General features: G+C 41.1%; 1 protein-coding gene across 20 annotated transcripts in view; it reads left to right on the forward strand.

Moving 5' to 3' along the window:
* The window catches only part of LOC138749886 (NT-3 growth factor receptor-like), an 894,662-nt gene that overhangs the window by 571,651 nt on the left and 301,257 nt on the right, over window positions 1-21,754 (forward strand). The gene's annotated exons all lie outside the window — the stretch shown is intronic.

The raw sequence follows: 21,754 nt of genomic DNA on the forward strand, positions 1-21,754 counted from the left end.
TTAATTTGCGTGTAATTGGACAGCATGTGCTTATAAATGGCCCGAATCGGCTTCTACCGTGCAGTAAATAAAATTTAACAATTTTAATGTAACATTCAACCTCCATGGTATCAAAAGTCATACCTTATGATGGAATACACAGTGATAAATTGCCTAATCTTAAAGGTATGCACATGTTCAATCCATGCAACCACCACAAGACCCAACATCATAAAAGCCTGTTAACCTTAACCCACTGCAATGTGCTATGGTTATGAGGTAAGCATTTAGAGGTCGACACAATATCAAGGGCCAAAGGACCTGTACTGTGCTATAATGTTCTATTTTATAGAATCTATAACATAGCACTTCATCTGATGATAACCCACCGATAAGGATAGCCTCCTTTTGACATTTCCCTGAATTTATTTTCATCCTGATTTAATTTCCCTGTTGGTGGTGCTGGAAGTCTTCAACTTCTGTGGACAATAGACACTTGTGCTGCAGCAGAAGGCTGGTGATTCAGCCCAGCAAAGTTCTGGGCTGACCCACTGCTGGCTTCTTCTCATTTCTCTTATTAGGCAGGTGTCCCGAAAACAAACATTTAGAATTCTAAAATTGGAGCAAATGTTCCATCATTTTACGTCAGAATCTCATGGGTTTTCAGATAATCGCTGTTGCACGGTGGAGCTCTTTGTTATGTTGGCAAAGGTGGGAATTTTTCTTCACCAGTGACACTCTAAAAAATGCAATGAGCCACAAGGTTGGATTTGGTCCAGGAACAAAGTTGGCCATGGAATTCTCCTCTTCAAATATTGTCATGATACCTTCAACTCTCTCCTAATTAGTGGAAGCAAACAGGACGCCCGTTAATGACCTTATCCAAAGCACAAGCCCCTCAGTATCGCACATCTCTCAGAGGAGTTGGAGTTTAATCTGCCAGTAGAACAAAATTAAATAAACCATAAAGCTCCTTTAAAGATCAATATAAGCCTTTAAGTGAAGATTTCATGATCGTATTTACCTTATTTATTTTTCCATTTTTAAAGTGTATCCAATAATAGAGAATTTGTTATTTCACAGATGAAGAAATAATTTGTTTCCCTTTTGGTCAATTATTGGATAAGCCATTCTGTTTGGTATGTGAGGCAATCCATAGCCCTGGTTTCTGCTGCTTTGAATTTGGTTCCCAGGAACCTTACTTCTTTGTTTGATTATTTTTCAAGAATTCCCTTAAACAACTCATCTGTGGCCAGAAATTATCCAGAGAGTATGGAATCTGCTAAGAAAATGGAATAGTGAATTGATGCAAGCACAAGCAGGCACCTTTCAGACATTAACCTGAACTGAATTGAATGGTTTTGTTATCGCAGGGAAATGTTTTGTTTAGTGTGCTATCCAGGCCAGTCAACTCGTATCTTAAGCAGTGCAATAATAAAAAAATAAAATAAAATGAGAGTGGAGAGAGTAATGTTTCAATAAGTTAAGTAGTGTAGGAAAAAAATGGGATTGTGAAGGATATAGAGAAGGACTGTTAAAATGAGAGCAAGGGCATCAGAGAGAAACCCATTTAAGGATTTGATTAAAAACAGACCACACGGCAGATCTCAAATCCTTCAAAAAAAACTTTACATTCTCAGCAAGGCAAGGTTTTTTTTTGCCCTTGGAGTATATAAAAAAAATCAAGATCCTCAATAACTATAAAAGGTTGAGTCCACAGTTTAATTCTGGAGCAAAAACCATGGAGTGCAGTCTCTTAACCTGGTCTCACCCAGTTATACGGAGATCTTTGGGTGAATGACAAAAGCAGTTTGTTCACTGTGGGCTTGTAGGCGTTACTAAGGAAGTACTTTCCAAGAAGGAGATTCAATTGTCTATGTATCATCAGTCAGCCTTCCATCAGCTCACATTTAGAGAAAGGAAACTTGCAGAGAACTCAGTTTGAAAATGAAAAGGTTGAATGCACTACCCAAGTATTGGAGTTCAAATCAGATTTCATATTTCTTCTTAATTAGCTTGACCATATCCTGAACCTGGATTCCTTGTGAGGCTTTCTTCATGACCCAATAATTTCATCACTGACCTCAGATTGCATAAGCACTCTTCCTCTCAATTTTTTTTCTCATGCTAACAGTTGAAGTACAATGTTATCCCTTAGTATTGAATTAAATTGCTGACCAGTCTAACCTGTGGTTACAAAAGCTATCCTTTTCACCAACCCAACAAAAGATAGCATTCTTTAATGAGAAATCATTTTGTTATTAATAGCCATGGATTTAGAATTGTTCATCATTTTTAAATTGGAGCAATTGTTTTGTAGGTTAAACGAAGACTTAATGTTTAATGTGTTCTGTGCTTTAAATGTAACTACATTGTGGACTAAGATTATCAACGAACTGCAATTATTTAAAAAATATAACAGTGCGATCTTGCATTGGCACAATATTTATTGTTCTGCGTATATTTGAAACACTTTGATTAATAGCATGGGCTCAGGAACATGACATTACAACTTATTTAATAATTACACTGTAAAATTTGCATAAGGGCTTATGTATTCAGCCCATATCAAGTCATTCAACTTGGAAAAACAAGATCTTTCTCATCTAACCCCATTTGGACCATAAGATATCGGAGTAGAGAAACCATTTTTCCACTCATCCCCACTGCCTGGCCTTCTCTCCATAACTTTTGATGCTCTGGCTAATCAAGAATCTATCAATCTCTTAGGGCTTATAAATTGGATTGTAACATGAATTTAACCTGTCAATTTGGCAGGTTATCTACCCATGTACAGACCAATTGGTGGGAAGAATTATTTTAAAAAAACTGTACAGGTAGGCAAACCACCTCAGAGGTGGATTTCCAACCATGTTGAGCTGCTGCTCAACTTATAATAAATAGATGGCTGTCCAGGTGGATAATGACATCAGTGGGTGCGTGCTTGTGTACATCTGTCATCCGTGAAATGTTGGCGAAAGGTTCGAGTGTGGAGAGTGAACAGCTCAGGTTAGGTTGCTGGGATAATCAGCATGTGTCCATAAAGTGAATATAGATCAGTTGTGGTGACTTCCGGTGGGGATACTGGTGACTTCTGGCAGGTGCATGATGCATCACATACCTGCCTCACCAAAGGGGCAGGATCGTCCTTAAATTGGTGGGTTGCCGTTCATCCGGCCAATTTAGAGCCCAGTATGTGAGGGGCTGCAGGGGCCCTCTACACGGGTAGGAAACATGGGCCCTGAGCAGCTCTAGTTTGTTAACCCCTTCTGCCTTAAATTCCCCCCCCCCCCCCCCCCCATGACCTGATCTCACAATCACCTGTGTGGCAATAAATTCCATAGATTTGCCATCCTCTGGCTAAAGAAATTCCAATGCATCTCTGTTCTAAACAGACTCCCTTCAATCCTGAAGTTGGGCCCTTTTGTCCTAGACTATCCCACCATGGGAAACAACCTTTCTACATCTATTATATTCGTGCCTTTCAACTTGCAAAATGCTTCAGTGAGATCCCCCTCATTCTCCTAAATTCCAATGAATACAGGCCAAGAGCTGTCAAACACTCCTCATATGATAACCCTTTCATTCTTAGAATCATCCTAGTGAACATCCTTTGAACCCTTTCCAACATCAGTGCATCTTTTCTTAAATGTGGAGCCCAAATTTGCTCACAATACTCCACGTAATGTCTCACCATGTCTTATGAATCGTCAACATTGTATCTATGCTCCTGTTTTCTCTTTCTCTTGAAATGAATGTCTGCTTTTTTCACCATCTTCTCAACCTGCACAAGGAATCCCTTTGCATCTGGGGCTTTTCAGTTTTCTCCCCATTTAGAAAATAGTCTGCTCTTTTATTTTTTTTTCTATCGGAGTATATGCACACTTTCTGACATTATTTTTAATTTGCCTCTTCTCTGCCCATTCTCCTAATCTATCCAAGTCCTCCTGCAGCCTCCCTGTTTCCTCAACACTACCTGCCCCTCCTCCACCGACCTTTGTATCATCTGCAAACTTGGCCACAAAGCTGTTCATTAATATACAGCATAAAAAGAAGAGACCCCCACACCAACCCTGTGGAACACCACAGCCAATCAGAATATGATCTTTGTATTCCAAATCTCTGCTTCCTGCCAATCAGTCAATGCTTTACCCTCATTAGTATGTTTCCTGTATGCCATGGGCTCTTATGTTGTTAAGAATCCTCATGTGTGACACCTTGCCAAATGCCTTCTGAAAATCCAATACTCAACATCCACTGCATTTCCCTTATCCAGTCAGCTTGTCACCTCCTCAGACATTCCAATAGGTTTGTCAACCAAGATTTTCCCTTAAGGACCTATCCTGTTATCTGCAACTTCATCCTCCCAAACCGGCCTATAATTTCCTTTCTGCTGCCTCCCTCCCTTCTTGAATAGTGGTATGACTTTTGCAACTTTCCAGCTCTCCGGGATCATGCCAGAATCTATTGATTCCTGAAAGGTCATTACCAATGCCTCCACAATCTCAACCGCTACCTCTCTCAGGACCTGAGGGTGCAATCCATCTGGTCCAGGAGACTTATCCACCATTAGACTATTCAGCGATCAGAGCACCTTCTCTCTTGAAATAGTAACTGCACTCACTTCACTGATACCCTTCAACATCTGCCACACTGCTAATGTCTTGCATAGCGAAGACTGATGCAAAATACTCATTTAGTTCCTCTGCTGTCTCCTTGTCTCCCATTATTATTTTTCTGGCGTTATTTTCTAGTGGTCCAAATATATTATCATCTCTCTTTTATTCTTCACATATTTGAAGAAGCTTTTTGTATTCTCTTTGATTTTTTTTCTAGCCTACTTTCATGCTTCATCTTTCTACTACTTATGAGACTTGTAATCTTCTGACAGTTTTTAAGAAGTTACCAATCCTCTACCTTCCCTCTAATTTTTGCTTCCTCTCATGCCCTCTCTTTTGCTTTCATGTTGACTTTGACTTCCCTTATCAGTCACAGTTGTGACAATTTTACATTTGAATATTTCCTCTTTTTTTGGCACGTATTTAATCCTGAACCTTCTGCCTTTCCTGCAGAAACTCCATCCTTTGCTGCTCTGCCATCTTCTCCACTAGTACCCCGTTCCAATCTACTTTGGCCAGTTCATCTCTCATGCCACTGTAATTCCCTTTACTCCACTGAATACTCACACATCTGACTTTGGTTTCTCCTCATTAAACCTCAAATTGAACTCAATCATATTTTGATCACTGTTGCCGAATGGTTCCATTACCTAATCTCTCTGTATCACACAACACCCAATCCAGTACAGCTGATCTCCTTGTTGTGGGCTCAACAAGCTGCATAGAAAGCCATCTCATAGGCATTCTACAAAATCTCTCTCTCAAAATCAGACCCAACTTGCTTTTCCCAATCTACTTTCATGCTAAAATCCCCCATGACTACCTCTGTCACACCATTCCTATTGCCGTTGTCCACCTCATGGCTGCTGTTTGGAGGACTGTTTCTAACAGCCAACAGTGTCTTTTTGTCCTGGCCATTTCGTAACTTAAATGATTCAGATCCTAATGTCACCTCCTTTTAATGATTTTATGTTGTTCCTTATCAACAGAGCCATGCTACCCCCTCTGTTTAATTGCCTATCTTTTCAATACACTGTCTATCCTTAGCTCTTCAGCTCTCAATGACGTGCATCTTTCAGCCATGATTCTGTGATGGCTACTACATCTGTAGCTGTACTACAAGGTCATCCACTTTGTTTCTTATGCTGCATGTATTTAAAAACAAAGCCTTTAGCCCTGTATTTGTTACATTTTACTCTGTGCTCCTGTTGCATTGCAACATGTCCATACAGCTGCAATTTTCCCCTATCTGCCTGTCCTTTCACACAAACTCCTTCCCTGCCTTTGCGCCTCTTCCTCTGCTTCTTCACTTTGGTTCCCAACCCCACCTCCCCTCATGTGAATCTAGTTTAACCAACACTCTTTCCTCCCCCCCTCCCCCCTTCCATCCAACAGCATTAGCAAACCTCCCTGCCAGGATATTGGTTCCCCTCGAGTTCAGGTGAAACCTGTCCCACTTGTACAGGTCACCTCTTAACCAGAAAAGTTCCAATGATCCTAGAACTTGAAACCCTGCCCCCTGTACCATCCCTCAGCCACACGTTTGTCTTCACCATCTTCCTGTTCTGACCTTCCCTCGCTCCTGGCCCTGCGAGTGATCCAGAGATGACCACCTTGGAGGTCCTGCTTTTCAGCCTCTTTCCTAACTCCATAAACTTACTTTGCAGGACCTCTACCCCACTCCTGCCTATGTCTTTAGTATCAACATCTCTGGCTGATCACCCTCCTTGAGAATATTCTGCATCCATTCAGAGACATCCTGGACCTGAGCACTAGAGTCTCCCTATCTGTTCCCTATAACTGTTACTCCACCTGACCACCTTCCTTCTGAGGCTCAGAGCTGACCATGGTGCTATGGATCTGGCTGCTGCTACCTTGCTCAGATACGTCATCTCCCTCAGTGGTATCCAAAGAGGTATTTGTTGGTGAGGGAAATACCACAGGGGTACCTTGCAATGGCTGTCTCTCCTGTTTTCTATCCACCTGACTGATAACCCAGCGACCATCCTCCTGCCTCCTTGGTGTGATTGCATCCCAGGTATCCGTATCAGAATTTATTGTCACGAATAAGTCACAAAATTCATTGTTTTGTGGCAGTGCAAACATTCATATAAACCACCTAACAAAAATAAATGAAAATAGCGGACAAAATGTCAAAGTAAAGCAGTGATCATTCAGAAATCTGATAGCAGCAGGGAAGAAGTTGTCTTTCTGCCACTGAGTGCTCGTCTTTAGGCATTTTTTTCCAAAGGTAGCAGAGTGAAGAAGGTGGTGGGGATCCTTGAGGATAGAGTGAGTGCATTCTTAAGATAGCGCCTCATGTAGATGTCCTCGATGGAGTGAAGTCTGGTGCCCGTGATGTCACAGGCCAAGTTAATAACCCTCTGGAGTTTTTTCTTGTCCTGAGTGTTGGCACCTATGTACTAGATAGAATGCGGTACATCTGTAGAAGTTTTTGAGGGTCTTTGGTGACATACTGAATCTTGTCAAACACTTCATAAAGTATAACCAATGGTGAGCCTTCCTCGCAATTGCATCTACTTGGAGGCTCCAGGACAGATCCTCGGAGATGTCGACACCCAGGAATTTGATGTTCTTGACCCTCTCCATTACTCAGCCCTTGATGAGGATAGGGATGTGTTCTCCTGACTTCCTCCTGAAGTCCACAATCATCTCCTTGATTTTGCTAACACTGAGTACCAGTCAATGAGCTGATGTATCTGCGTCCTGTTTGACAACCATGGTGTTATCAGACTGTTTATTGCCCCCTCAGCCTCCTGAATGATGTGGAGTTCATGCAAGTTCAGCTCAAATTCCCTACCACGGTCTGTAAGGAGTTGTAGTTGAGTTCACTTCTCGCAGATGAAGTCATCAGGGATACTGTTGGCTTCCCTGTCTATCCACATTCAGCAAGAGGAGCATGTCCCTGCCCTGGCAGTCAGTCCCACTGTCTATTAAGTGTAAAGAGTAAGAAAAATCTATCCTTACCATGCCTCAACTCCTCCTCAGCTCAAAGAAGCCTCGCGAGCCAATGCCTCAAATCCTCATTCCTCATACACTCATACACTGGCTGCTCTACACTGGTGTCTCTGCTTGGCTTCCTGGCTTTTTTATTGGCTGTGGCTAATTGGCCATTGGAGGGAGTGGTAACAGCGCCTACCTTCTGTTATCGTTGGGTTTTTTAAGGCTTCTCCCCTATAACTGCCCATGCCCACAGACCCTGCCAAAATAAAAATTTGCCTCTATTTGGCCCATTTCTTCTGATCCTTTCCCAGCCATATACCAGTCCAAATATTTCTTAAACATTATAATGGTTCCTATCTCTACCACCTCCTCTGACCGCTTTTTCTATATACCTAGACACGTGCCTGTGTGAAAGATTGCCCCTCCAAATCCCTTTAAATCTCTCCCCTCTGGCCTTAAATTTATGCCTTCTATGCTTAGACACTTCTATCCTTGGAAAAAGATTATGGCTATTTCCCCTATAATTGCCTCACACTATTTTATAATCCATGATAAGGTCACCTCGGAATCTTCTACACTCCAAGGAAAACAGTCTATTTGGACCTCATTAACTCAACCCCTCCACTGCAGACAAAGTCCTTGTGAATCTTTTTCTCTCCATCTAACCTAATCACATCCTTCCTGTAATCTGACAATCAGAACTGCAAACAGGACTCAAAATGTGATTGAGCCAATGTTTTGTAACTCTTCTACTTAGTGCCTTGACCACTGAAGGCAAGCAGGCCAAACACCTTTTTCACTCTCTTCCCTACCTGTGTTGCCACATTTAGGGGGCAATGGACTCTCTGGTAAACAACATTCCTAGGGCCCTGCTATTCACGAAAGGTTCCATAGTTTGTGGGGCAGCACGGTTAACATAGTGGTTGGTGCAACACCTTTACAGCGCCAGCGATTGGGTCAAGGGTTCAAATCCCGCGCTGTACGTAAAGAGTTTGTACGTTCTCCCAATGCCTTTGTGGATATTCCCCGGGAAGTCCAGTTTCCTCCCACTGTTCAATATGTACTGGGGGTTTAGGTTAATTGGGTGTAAATTGGGCGGCACGGACTCGTGAGCCGAAAGGGCCTGTTTAACGTGCTGTATGTCTAAATTTAAAAAAATTAAACTGCATCACTTTGTACTTGTAGGAGTCAAGTTCCAGCCTCTTGTCCTGTGCCCACTTGATCAATATCCTATTGTGACCTTGGATAACCCTCTTCACTATCCACGACGTTACCAGTGTTGTATGCGCTACCAGCACTTCCCATGTCTTGTAACTAATTCTCTCTGATATTGAAAACAATTATTTTCTTCACATTATATCTATAGAGTTCTTTTATTTTGTAATTTATTACCAGCACTCTAATTATTATCATAACCTCCACTTTCCTATTACATGAATGCACTATATTAAAATCAATACTGCACATTCATCAAATTGAGAAAAAAATCTTGTATATTGTAACCAGCAAACTGTTCAGGATTTTTTTTGCATATTTGAGCTAGGATTCTGGTGATTAATATTCAGTAATTGCTATTTATTTTTTATTATAATTTGTTTACTCCTGTATAATATATTCAGTAATCTGAGATGAACACAACCCAGAAGGTTACTGCCATTACTCTTGAGTTCATGATTTCCCTCATGCCCTCTGTTTTCCTAAGAGGGATGTCCAAGTAGTTATCGTCAGTGCCCTCTGGTCCATTGCAGTCGTCTGTGTTTTCCTTTCCATCATGTCAAATGCCCTCCAGTGTGGAGATTGTTCTAGTCAAGGTGAAATGCTGGGCCATCAGCTCAATGCCTAAAGCCCAGTTCAAAGCTTCTTTTGGTTCTCGTGTTTAGCTTCAACTAGTTCCAGCTCGGCTGGGCAAAGTGTAGACTCCCCACAGATCCCATCGATAAATGCAATGCTATAAATTTCTGTGGGAATTTGAGGGTTATACCATGAAATACAGATTGCTTGCAAAAGTAAAGTTGGGAAACTTTAGAGCAACTGAAGTGTTTGCCTGCCTGATCAGTCAGTCTCTTCATGACCTCCTTGAATCCACCAGGCTTTAATCAGTAAATGGGGGAGAGTTATTGAAACCAAAGTATGATTAAGTGGACTCTTTTTCACTCTGTGAGGATTGAAGTACTTCAATAAATTAAAGCAACCTTACTCAAGCTCACAATGAACATTGTGTCTCACTGAGAGGTTGGCAATAGGTCCCCTCGCTGTGAATCAGGCAATGTCGACCAGCAGGAGATGTACAGTGTGTCCCTCTCACTGGAAGGACTGTCTGTCTGTCTTCAGAGGAATATTTGAGGTGTGTATCAATAGAAATTATAATCCATCAATAATTGCAATTCAAACCTTTCCTTTTCAGTCCATGCTTCTAGAAATATATTTAGCTTTTTATAGCGAATGAAGCATTTTTCATTAGTAAACGTTTTTGTAATATTGGAAAGACAGCTGCTAATTTACACCAAGCTAGTCTGTCAAGGAGAAGATTCTCTCTTTTGTAACTACAGTAAAACCCCTGTTATCCAGAAATCAAGCAACCGGCAGCCCCAGACAACCAGCAAAAAACGCAGATATAAATAGGTAAAAATATGTTTAACATTGGAGCGCCTCGCTGTTAGTTCGCCAATTCATGCAATTTCAAGATTCTCTTATCCGGCATCTACCAATCCCCGTAGGTGTTGGATACCAGGGGGTTCTACTGTACCTTGCAACAAACTAAGCTTGAACTTTAGTACAACACAAAAGTTTGCAAACACTGTGACTGGAGAAACTCAGCAGGTCAAACAGTGTCCTTTATATAGCAAAGATAAAATGTAGTCAGGCACCTAACAAAAAGCCTAACTTTGGAAGTTGGCAGGACCCAGTCTGAATTGCAGTGCTTCCAAGAGTGCAGTCCCTTGCTGACAGACAGGCAGATGGATCATGCTCTTGATGAATATTTACTTTATAATTCTTTGCATTTGAGCTGTTCAAGCTCCAGTGTGAAATATGACAATTGGCTTTCGATGGGAAAGGATGGAATAGAAACAAAGAAAGATGTCCATAAGAAAATGATTCCCCTCATCAAGCTTAAAATAATTAATTACCAGCAGCTGCACTCAATCAATGGGTGATGAGCTGCTCTCTTCTTTCACAGTAAAAGCTTACAGATCTCAGACATTCAGTAAAAGGATATGAAGCCAGCAGTGGTACTTGCAAAGAAGAGTCTGGGACGAACCACATATGAAGAATGAGCCATTGGTGAGTGCTAAGTGCGTAAGGCCAGCCAAGCTGAAAGGGTGACATCCAAACTCTGAGTCAGAAGGCAGGAGTTGAAGAACCTCTTATGCGGCTTGACAGAAAAAAAATTTCAGTCTAAACTCGAGGGCAGCACTGTGCCTTCCACACAATTCATGGGGCCAGAACATGTTGATTTTAATAATAACACATAGAAATGCTGGGAGGGACTCGGGTGGCGTTGCAGCATCCAGGGAAGGTAAAGGTATTACTGACTTTTCAGGCCTGAGCCCTCCAAGGTATAAGCAAAAAAGCAAGGATCTTAATTAAAGAATAGAGATTAAGGGGGAAGAATGGTGAGATATCAGGGATGTGTTTTACACAGAGAGTCCAAGGTGCCTGGAATGCTTTGTCAGGAGTGGTGGTGAAACATTAGGAGTGTTTGAGAGACTCTTCGACAGGCACACAAATGAAGGAAAAAGAGGGTGACCAGGTAGGAAGGGTTTGGTACATTTTTTTTGGTAAGAATATATAGGCTGGCAAAACATGGAAGGCCAAATGGCCTGGACTGTGCTATGATGTTCTATGGAAGGGGGAGACCAACAACCAAAGGGTGATAAGAGGAGAATTGATTTTCACTCCATGAATGAAGACAGAGGAAAAAGAAAGAGAGAGAGAAAATGAGAGGGAAAGAGGTAGGAGAGGGTGGGTGTGGTTTCTTAACAGAAACTGGAGAAGTTGCTGTTAATGCTACCCGGTTAGAGGATGCCCAGACGGAAGATGTATGGACACTACGAGACCAGCTGAGTTCCTCTAGCATTTCTGTGTTTTTACTACAAACTCAGCATCTGCAGACTTTTGTGTTTCACTTCATGTTGATTTGAAAACCAGCACTTCGGTAGAGATCAATAGAGATGTAAAAGTTGTACCAGTGCTTCTGCAAATAGCATACAGTAGGTGTGGTGCGCTGTTAGCCAAAATCAGACACACACGAGATAAAGACTGTACAACAGGCTTTAATCCACAAAGACTTCCACAGAGCCAGGCTGGCTGTAGCTGCAGTAACTCTGTGTGAGCTTTGGGAGGCCGACACAGGCTTGTATCCCGGAGGATGATTGACACCCGACTGGGTGGGGCTTGATCCCTTCAGGCCGACTGATTGACACCCAGCCAGGTGTTGTCCTGTCCCCTTACACTCCTGCAGGTACAGGTGTTGCTCCCTGCAGTAGGCCGGTGGTGGAGCACCACAGTAGGTGAGATTTAGGCAATGGACTGGATCGAGCACTGACTGACCCATTTCTGATGAATGTATGAGATTCCATGGGATTATTTTAGAGGATTAGGAGAATCTTCACCATTTCCTTCGGCATGAGACAGATTATCTGGTTCTTGTAACCTAGTGGTTTGTGTGTCAAACTGGGTTGCCACCTTTCCAACATGGTGTCAGTTTTATGTTTTTCGTTGGCTGTGATGCACTTTGGGAAATGTGAAAAACATCGTTTTGGTGGAAGTCTGGGTATCTTTGGGCATTTTCACTGTTCTAAAAAGACAGTATGTTGGCATTTAAAGTAAAATGCTGGAGACAAGCATTTACCTTCCAATGACTGCAGTCCACACCTTGATAATATTAAGGTCCATATAAATCCGTTCCATCCAACATATTACATTTTAAGGAGATAAAATAAAACATTTTTTGTACATTTACTAATATGTGACATGCTTTCAAGTAGAGGAAAGATGTTGTTTTGCACTGAGGACTGAAGAGCTATGTTTCAATGGGTTGTACTGACACAAATGGATGATAAATGAGCTCGTAGGCACTCTTCACCTGATCACTAAATCAAATTTCAATGCAAAGCATCAAGGGAAAATTATTATTAGATGAAATATATAATACAGTATATTATATATTAAATATTTTATACAGGATGTGATTTAAAAATAATTTTTGAATTTGGTTTGAAGAGGCTGAAAGTTGCATTGATCAGCGGCCTTGTGTGATCATTCATGAGGATGTTAAAAGGGCAGTATAAGCTATTATTTTCAGCTTAACACCTACTGTCATTGATGTTAAATTATTTGACTTGTATTCTATGGGTTAGTTTGATCTCTTTTGTAGATAAAACCTTAATGAAAGTGGATACTAAATAAGGTATCCAGAATCCTAATAAAGTTGCCCTGTTCCATGAGACATCATGAAACTGCATTATTCGCATGCACGTGATACTGTCTGTCTCATACATATGGCAGCTCTTCAACTACAACTCGGCCTTCAAGATCATTATTGAAGTATTGGTGCTGTATCAAGAAGCTACAAACTCCGGGGCTTTGTACCCCCTTCTACAAAGGGATCCTTGACTTTCTCCTCGGAAGACCACAGTCGGTACAAAATGGAAGCAACGTCTTCTCCTCACTGACCATCAGCACAGGCGCACCCCAAGGATGCGGGCTCAGCCCACGGCTCTACTGTGCGTGCAAAAGTACAACCCAACAAAAAACAAAACCGCGTTCTCTAGTAGGATCTCCGAAGGCAAGAGTGAGCAGTTCATTCAGTCTTATCTAAATTGTCAGACTGTCTTTAATCTTTGGCACTCAAAAAAAGGCAAATTTTAATGAATTTTTTTTTTCTGAAGAGGGACCTGTCTGCTGCTTCTATTTACACCTTCATTGATCTAAGTTTGTTACATTTCGGCTAAATTAATCTTCACTATATTTGTATTGTATGACTGAATTCAACCGGAATATTTTTACTGGGAGATCCCATCATTTGTTATGTATGGAGAATAGACGTGTGTGGCATCCTGTTGGTTATTGATTTTTGTCGCTTATTGACAAAAGCACAACGGAGTCACGAGTTGTCGATACCTCAGCGGGCTGCTTTGTTTGGTTTGTTGTGCCGATTGACAAAGCAGCCCTCCTCACTGTCATCTTCCTCAATTTACCTGCATTTTGTTCACTGGATTTATTTTTGAAATAAAAATCGTTAACTGTACAATAAAAGCGTGCAATGATTTTACTTTCCCATTGCTTGTATGTTGATGTTGTAAAGAGCAGTGAATCACATGTAACAAACAATGGATCAAATAAAATAGATTAGTAAAATGTTGGAACATCAGTTGGCAATTCAGATACCTCAATGTGTAATTCCTCACAATGCTAATTTCAGCACTTAATTAATTAATATGTCATTCAGATGATTGACTCACATGCAAGACGAGAAGGTCCAATTCTGAGTTGATTCGCGAGATGAAAATTGTTAATCGAGTTTTCAGAAACACAGTCACACAGCCATGATATGATTCAGCTCCGCGGATCTGAAGTGGTTTTGATGATCCACGCAAAACTTCTGGCTTGCTTTGTTTTACCCTCTCAGCATTTGCTTCTGTTTCTTTTTGTTTGCTCCTGTGAAGGCTGGGATTCTTCTCAAAAAGTTCAAATTCAGATTTATTGTCCGAGAACATGCATGATGCCACACAACGTGAAAGTCGAGTGATTGCAGAAACTGAGCTATCTGTGTGGGATACAAGGATGCGAGGAATTGCCTGTGGCAAAACGATCATTAGCTTTTCCATTCTGTAAGGTTGGATTCGCCAAGTTCATGGTCACATTACACCTGGTACAGTGAGAAACTAGCTAGTCAACTCTTGTACTTGTACAGCTGTACAAAATGGAAGAGAGATAGCGTAGTGTTAGTGAAAAGGCCAGTTAGTACATAGCAAGGGCAGCAGGAGAGTGTTGTTATGAGGGCCATTAAGCCTGTTGGTGCGTGAATTGATATGCGAGTGTTTGAGTTGCTGACGGCCTGCTTTGACGATGAAAGTGGCTGAGTCCTCAATTGGATTAAGGCTAGAATCTACTTCCTGCTGCATCACACCTCTTCCTGTAGTTTGGGGTTTATTGAAATGCTACTGTGAAGCGGGTGCTCGTATTTATGCTGATGAGATCAGGTGAATTAATGTGAGATGTTTGTGTGGAAGCATGAAAATTTTAATTCACTGTTTGGATGAGGAGCCTGTTCCTGAACTGTGTGCCATGCTGAGAAAGTCAAAGCTTTCATATTTGAACCATTCTGCTGAGGAAACTGAATTATAAATGACAACAAAATGCCTCTCGTTGGCCAAAAAAAACTTTCTGTTGTGATATTTTCCTTTCTATTGTTGGGGAGATTTGATAGAGGTATTTAAAATTATGAGGGGAGAGAATAAATGTAGGTAGTTTTTTTCCACTGAGGGTAGATGAGATACAAACCAGAGGATATAAGGTGAAAGTGGAAAGGTTTATGGGGAACATAAGGGGGAGCTTCTTCACACAGAAAGTGGTGGAACGAGCTGGCAGCTCAAATGGTGAATGCGGACTCAATTTTAGCATTTAAGAGGAATTTGGACAGGTACATGAATGAGAGAGGGATGGAGGGCTATGGACTGGGTGCAGGTCAATGGGACTTGGGGGGGGAAAATGGATTGGCACGGACTAGAAGGGCTGAAGGAGCCTATTTCTGTGCTGTAATGTATTCTATTTGAGACATTTACAGGATAGAGTAGATAAAATTTTCTCTATCCCATCAAACACTCCCAGGACAAATGTATTACTCAGTAAAATTTTCTTTACACTGAAGCCTAAGGATTCATCTGCTCAGCTGAGGCAAAGTCCAATTTTTGGCTGGCCTGACAAACTGTGGAAGGGGAGGCAAGATGATTCCTGACTCAGGTGAGATGGTCACTAAGCAACCCGCTCTGCAAGACACAACCTGGTTCTAGTTGTGTCAATTTAAACAAAATGAGGACAAGTTGAAATGTATGGCAATGAGTTTAGGGTAGGATGGACAAAGCCCATCAGTTCAATTGACAATTTCACAGAGCTAACGACACAATTCCAAATGTAATTCAATGGAGTGATGTTGAAAACATTAATAAATACTGCAGAATGAATATAGAACATTCCAAATGTTTCACAGAAATTACCATGGTAACTGAAGGAACCTGAAGCAAGTCATACAAGGATGTGAGAGAGATTGATTGCCAGGATGTTCACACTTAATCCAGGATGAATTGTTGGTCAGTAGCAAAGGTCTTGGGGGGACTCGCGTGAAAAAGATACATGATTGTGTAAACCATATTAATGGAATGAATGTTAACTTCCCAGTGCACTGTTAAATGGAGGTTAGATGTAGAAGGTTTGGGATACATGAAGTCAGCAATAGATAGTAGCATTTGTTAGAATCACTTCACCATGTTATTTTCTGGGTTTCTTTGCTATTAGTTTGTACATTTCAAAGATAAGATGTACAACTCAGTTTTACTCCTGTAATTTAAAGGAGCATTTGATGGGGACCTGGAGTTTTTTAAACCTCCCTGGAATGTTTCAAATGAAGGTGGGAAACCAGTGCCCCCGGGTAAAACCCATGCAGACCTGGGAGAATGTACAAACTCCTTACAGAGAGTGCAGGATTTGAACCTTGATCCCAATTGCTGGCACTTTAACATCATTGAGGTAACTGCCATGCCAACTTGTGTAAGAAGGGTGGAATATATAGCAGATGAAGCATGGAATTTTGGGTATAATTGCTTACATTGTAAGATAGTGTGTGCTGATGGAACAACAGTGATTGATGTGGATGAACATTATGATGGTCACTGAGTTCTTCCTTGACAACAGGAAGAAACAACAGTCAGTTTGCCATTAAGGTGAGAACCTAAAGTGTGGCTAATCACACCAGATCCATCTCTGAGGTAGTGATCTCTCTGGTGGGTGTTTCTTGCTCACTTTGATTTACCAAGATGTGTAGAGTGCTCCAAACTTCCCAGAAAGACCTTATCTCTATTAACAGCTGCTGTATTTTAAATGTCTACCCCTTGTCTGTGCAGCAACTGGTGAATCAATTTGTTGGGGTGCAAAGATCGGGGAGAATGGCAAAGGCATTCACATAGGACGTTGTTCCTAACCAGCTGGAGTACCAGGCCAGCAGGAGGTGGATGAACTGATTACCATGTGTCTGCTGTTGATTGTACCCTGAATGTGGGCAGCCAGAGGCATCAACCTAAGCACCTGCTCAATAATCACAAATAAGAGTTTACTAGAACAGTGTGTCAAGGGAAGAAGGTTTTAGTCTCTGCTGTTGAGCATTTATGCACAACTGGCTGGAGTTCTGCGCAAATAGAAACAAAGAAGGCTTGGCATATATATCCAACTTTCTGCGTCCCTTCAAAAATGTGTCAAGTTGTTTAGTCAATTAATAACTTTTGAGGTTGAGACATTGTTGCAGGTAGAGAAAAAAAATGACACCCAATTTACTTATGGCAAGGTCCCTCAAACAGTAATAAAGTGGGCAGATGAAATATTTCCTGGAAATATTGTGAAGCTCAAATATCATCGATGAAATTAAACCCTTCTGTGCTGAAGAATGGTTCTATGGAATGTTTAAAGGAGACATTTGTTGCCTGATTAACTGGAAGGATCCCAGGTGTTTGAAACTGAAGGCTTGATGGACACTCTGGCGACCACTGATGATGGTGTGGACTCGAGAGTCAGCAGGTATTGTGTCAGTCTGCTGAAATTATCACCCACTACCCGACATCGTGCTCAAGATCAGCCATTCCCAATGGGGCCATACGGCTCCCCCAGTGGCCACAGCACATTTGAGGAGGACCGTGGATTGAAATAATAATTTTTTTGGTTTTTAATGTAGTCGATAGGAGAGAAGTACAGAGAAACTGTACTGCTTCACAGGGAAGGGAGCCCATGAACTTTGAGCAGAGTCCTAAAGGGGGGACCCTAGCCAAAAACAGGTCCAGATCTCATTGACAGGTGATCATGGACATCAAAGGTACTTGGCTGCAGCCTGGGCATCGTGGGAATTCCTTTCTGTAAGTTGCTCTTCTCCTCAGAGTTTTTCTGTCCTATGCAGCTGCAGGAACATCAGTCATTGTAAAAGTACAACGCTGGAGAAACTCAGCAGGTCAAGCAGTGCACTCTGTGCAGCAAAGATAACGATACATACCCAAGCCCAAAACGTTGGTTATGTATCGTTATCTTTGCTGCACAGAGTGTACTGCTTGACCTGCTGAGTTTCTCCAGCGTTGTGTTTTCACTTCAACCACAGTGTCTGCAGACTTCCTCGTTTTACTTCCATCAGTAGTTGCCCTTTCCATTAATCATAATGTCCCTTCGGGAAATAAATTATTATCTTTTGAACAGATGAAGGACAAATATGGTATAACTCACAGTACAATGTTTGCATACCACCAACTAAAAACCTACTTGAAGGACAAATTGGGAAGCTGGCTGAGGTTACCAGAAGGAAGCAATTTTGAATATGTGATGACAGACACAATGATAATTAAAAGATTTATTACAAACATGAACATCAAGCTGCAAGAGAAAGAGAACCAGGAAACAAGCTGTAAACCCAAACAAAAATGGGAACAAGATCTAAACATAAAGATAAAGAATGAAACATGGGAAAAGCTATGCTCCAGAACTATGAGAAATACAATAAACACGAGGTTACGCATGGTACAATATAATTGGTTGCACAGGCTATACACCACGCCCAACAGTATCAGACAGATGTTTTCGCTGTAAGAAGGAAACGGGAACAACAGTACATGCAATTTGGGCATGTGAGAAAGTGGAAAAGTTTTGGGAAGATCTAAATCAGGTATTAAATAAAATCACAAAAAGCAACATCCCAAAAAATCCAGAGATCTTTCTTCTAAGTAATATAAGAAGTAAAGAACTTGGACTCGATTTGGATGGAGCACAGAAAAAATTTATTATGATAGCCTTAACTGTAGCAAAAAAATGTATTATGTCAACCTGGAAATTAGAAGAGAGCCTGAGAATACAGCAATGGTACATGGAAATGAATAAGTGTATTCCATTGGAAAAAATAACATATAATTTAAGAAATAACATCACAGTATTCAAACAAATTTGGGAACCGTACATGGAACACAACAGAGAGGTCCTACCGCGGACCTCCACCGCCTAAAATGACAGACTGAGAAGATGAAATGAACTGACCCAGTGTGTAAAAGTAGATGACACAAATTTCTTGTTTATTTTCATTGTGTGATGACATTGTTTAATGGGTTTAATGTATCATATAGGTTGAATGTTGAGTGGGTGGGGAGGGGGGGGGGGGAAGGGGAGAAAATGACACTGTGTATATTCAAGAGGGAAATGTTTGTGTGTATTTTGGTCAGTATGGTTCATAGTGTGAAAAATAACTCTTTTTAAAAATCATAATGTCCCTTGACTGAAGTCTGCAATGAAGTGTAGGCAGTTTCACGGTGACGTGGAATGCTGCAAATTGCAATTACTTAGTTAAAGACCCTCACAAGCTGTGTGGAAGGTCTTGTCTAAGCAGTGTGAGTATGTGTGATATGAGCAGACAACGTGGGAATTGTCATGAGTGATTAATGTGAAGATTGTGAGTGGTGGGCACGAAGGATCCTGCAATGAGCAGGAGCAAGGGGTGAGAGTGATTAATGTCCACGTGATGATTGCTAGAGGCTGTTTTGGCCAGAATGTTGGTACCTGTCCTGAGAGTGTGGAGTGAGAGCGAAGCTGTGCCTGAAATGCAAGCACGAGAACTTTTGAAACCTGCAACAATATTCTGGAACTGTGAGAAAGCTATGAGAAGTAAAAGGTTCACTAGACCTAGTCCTTTTTCTACGCTGTGAACACTCCCAAAGCAGTTTAAAAGTAATAAACTGTACTGGGTAATGGAGCTTCACCGTTTAATGGCACCATGTTGCATACATTTATGGTTCAGTTTTCCCCTATTTAAAAACAAATGTATCCTCAATATTAGTCAAGTACGAGGCAATTTAATATAGAAGGGCGACACAGTTTGAATAATATGTTGTTTATTCTGTGGAAATTCACTGATGTGTCTATCCTGAGAATCCTTTTGTGTCTCCAGTCACAAAAGACACTTCCCCCAGTTGTTGGGAAAGATCATTTCTAGATTGCAGTTCACCAGAGCAATATAATTAAATATCGAGTCAACAAATCCCTCCCAGAACAAAAAGAGGAGCAGCACCTCCAGCATTTGACTCGTCCTGCACAATGACTCAGCAATTAGTCTGGTTTGCTGTTACAGATAATTAATGACATTTGCAATGATTTAATTTAATAAGGTGCAACCTTCTGATAGATGTCTAATTATAGCTGAAGATTCCAAATGGTGTTTTTTAAAGGTCTTTTTTTTTGAGGTGAGTAATGTTGTTGCTGAGGAAGGAAATTGATGTACAATTTTGTGCCATGTCACCAAAGACTTGGGAAAATTTCATTTTAAGGGCATTTAATTCCAAGCTCTAAGAATTACATTATCATTTCCCCCGTTAATAATTCTCATTACCTTTAAAAATGACTAATTTATTCAGTTCTAATTGGCTTTGAAACCATTCCACTCCATGGAATGTGTTTGAGTATTTTAATCCTATTGAAAGGGCTGGGGATTGGAATTTAGATCTACCCCTCTCTCCCAGTGTACTCAAGCCCAACCCCAGTATCTTTAGGAATTGATATCAAATCTGTGCCAACAATGGTTCTGCACTTGGATTGTTCCAACACTAGACCTTTCTATGGCAATGCAACAGAAGGCTGCAGGTATGTATGCCAACCTCAAGAATAACTAGGTTGAAGCTGTTTGCTGTTTGACCATAAAATAAGTGAGAAAATTCCTCAATAGGTTCCTGTCAGTGTTCTGTCTTGAGTTTGATTAGAATTGTACATTGGTGATGAGATCAGAATTATGAATAGTCTACCACAAGGGATTAGAAGATGAGAAATTGTATATTAAATGTTAGAATGCTTTAAATCAGTGGTTTTCAAACTTTTTTCTTTCCACTCACATTCTACTTTAAATATTCCTTATGTCAAAGGTGCTCTGTGATCAGTAAGGGATTGTTTAAGGTGGTATGTGAGTGGAAAGAAAAAGTTTGAAAACCACTGATTTAAATTATTTATTGAGTTTAATAAAAACCCTTTACACAAGGTAAACTAATGATAACAAATTATTTCATCAATATGTCACGTATCAATTGTAAATTAAAAGCATAACCGTAATATTGCATAATTTATTTTGTTCAGAACATCAAATTATGTCATTATAATAATTAATTAAATCATAACTCATATTATGTCCAAAAGTAATATTTAATGCAAAAATTATAGAAATAAATATACACAAAATTCCCTTACATAGGATGTTTTGTATTTCTCTGATGTGATCAAGTTGTTGTGATGTGACCAATCTTTCTTTTTCTTTGGCTTGGCTTCGCGGACGAAGATTTATGGAGGGGGTAAAAGTCCACGTCAGCTGCAGGCTCGTTTGTGGCTGACAAGTCCGATGCGGGACAGGCAGACACGGTTGCAGCGGCTGCAGGGGAAAATTGGTTGGTTGGGGTTGGGTGTTGGGTTTTTCCCTCCTTTGTCTTTTGTCAGTGAGGTGGGCTCTGCGGTCTTCTTCAAAGGAGGTTGCTGCCCGCCAAACTGTGAGGCGCCAAGATGCACGGTTTGAGGCGATATCAGCCCACTGGCGGTGGTCAATGTGGCAGGCACCAAGAGATTTCTTTAGGCAGTCCTTGTACCTTTTCTTTGGTGCACCTCTGTCACGGTGGCCAGTGGAGAGCTCGCCATATAACACAATCTTGGGAAGGCGATGGTCCTCCATTCTGGAGACGTGACCCATCCAGCGCAGCTGGATCTTCAGCAGCGTGGACTCGATGCTGTCGACCTCTGCCATCTCGAGTACTTCGACGTTAGGGATGAAAGCGCTCCAATGGATGTTGAGGATGGAGCGGAGACAATGCTGGTGGAAGCGTTCTAGGAGCCGTAGGTGATGCCGGTAGAGGACCCATGATTCGGAGCCGAACAGGAGTGTGGGTATAATTAATTAAATCATAACTCATATTATGTCCAAAAGT

The sequence above is a fragment of the Narcine bancroftii genome, chromosome 14, assembly GCF_036971445.1.
Source record: "Narcine bancroftii isolate sNarBan1 chromosome 14, sNarBan1.hap1, whole genome shotgun sequence".
Taxonomy (NCBI): domain Eukaryota; kingdom Metazoa; phylum Chordata; class Chondrichthyes; order Torpediniformes; family Narcinidae; genus Narcine; species Narcine bancroftii.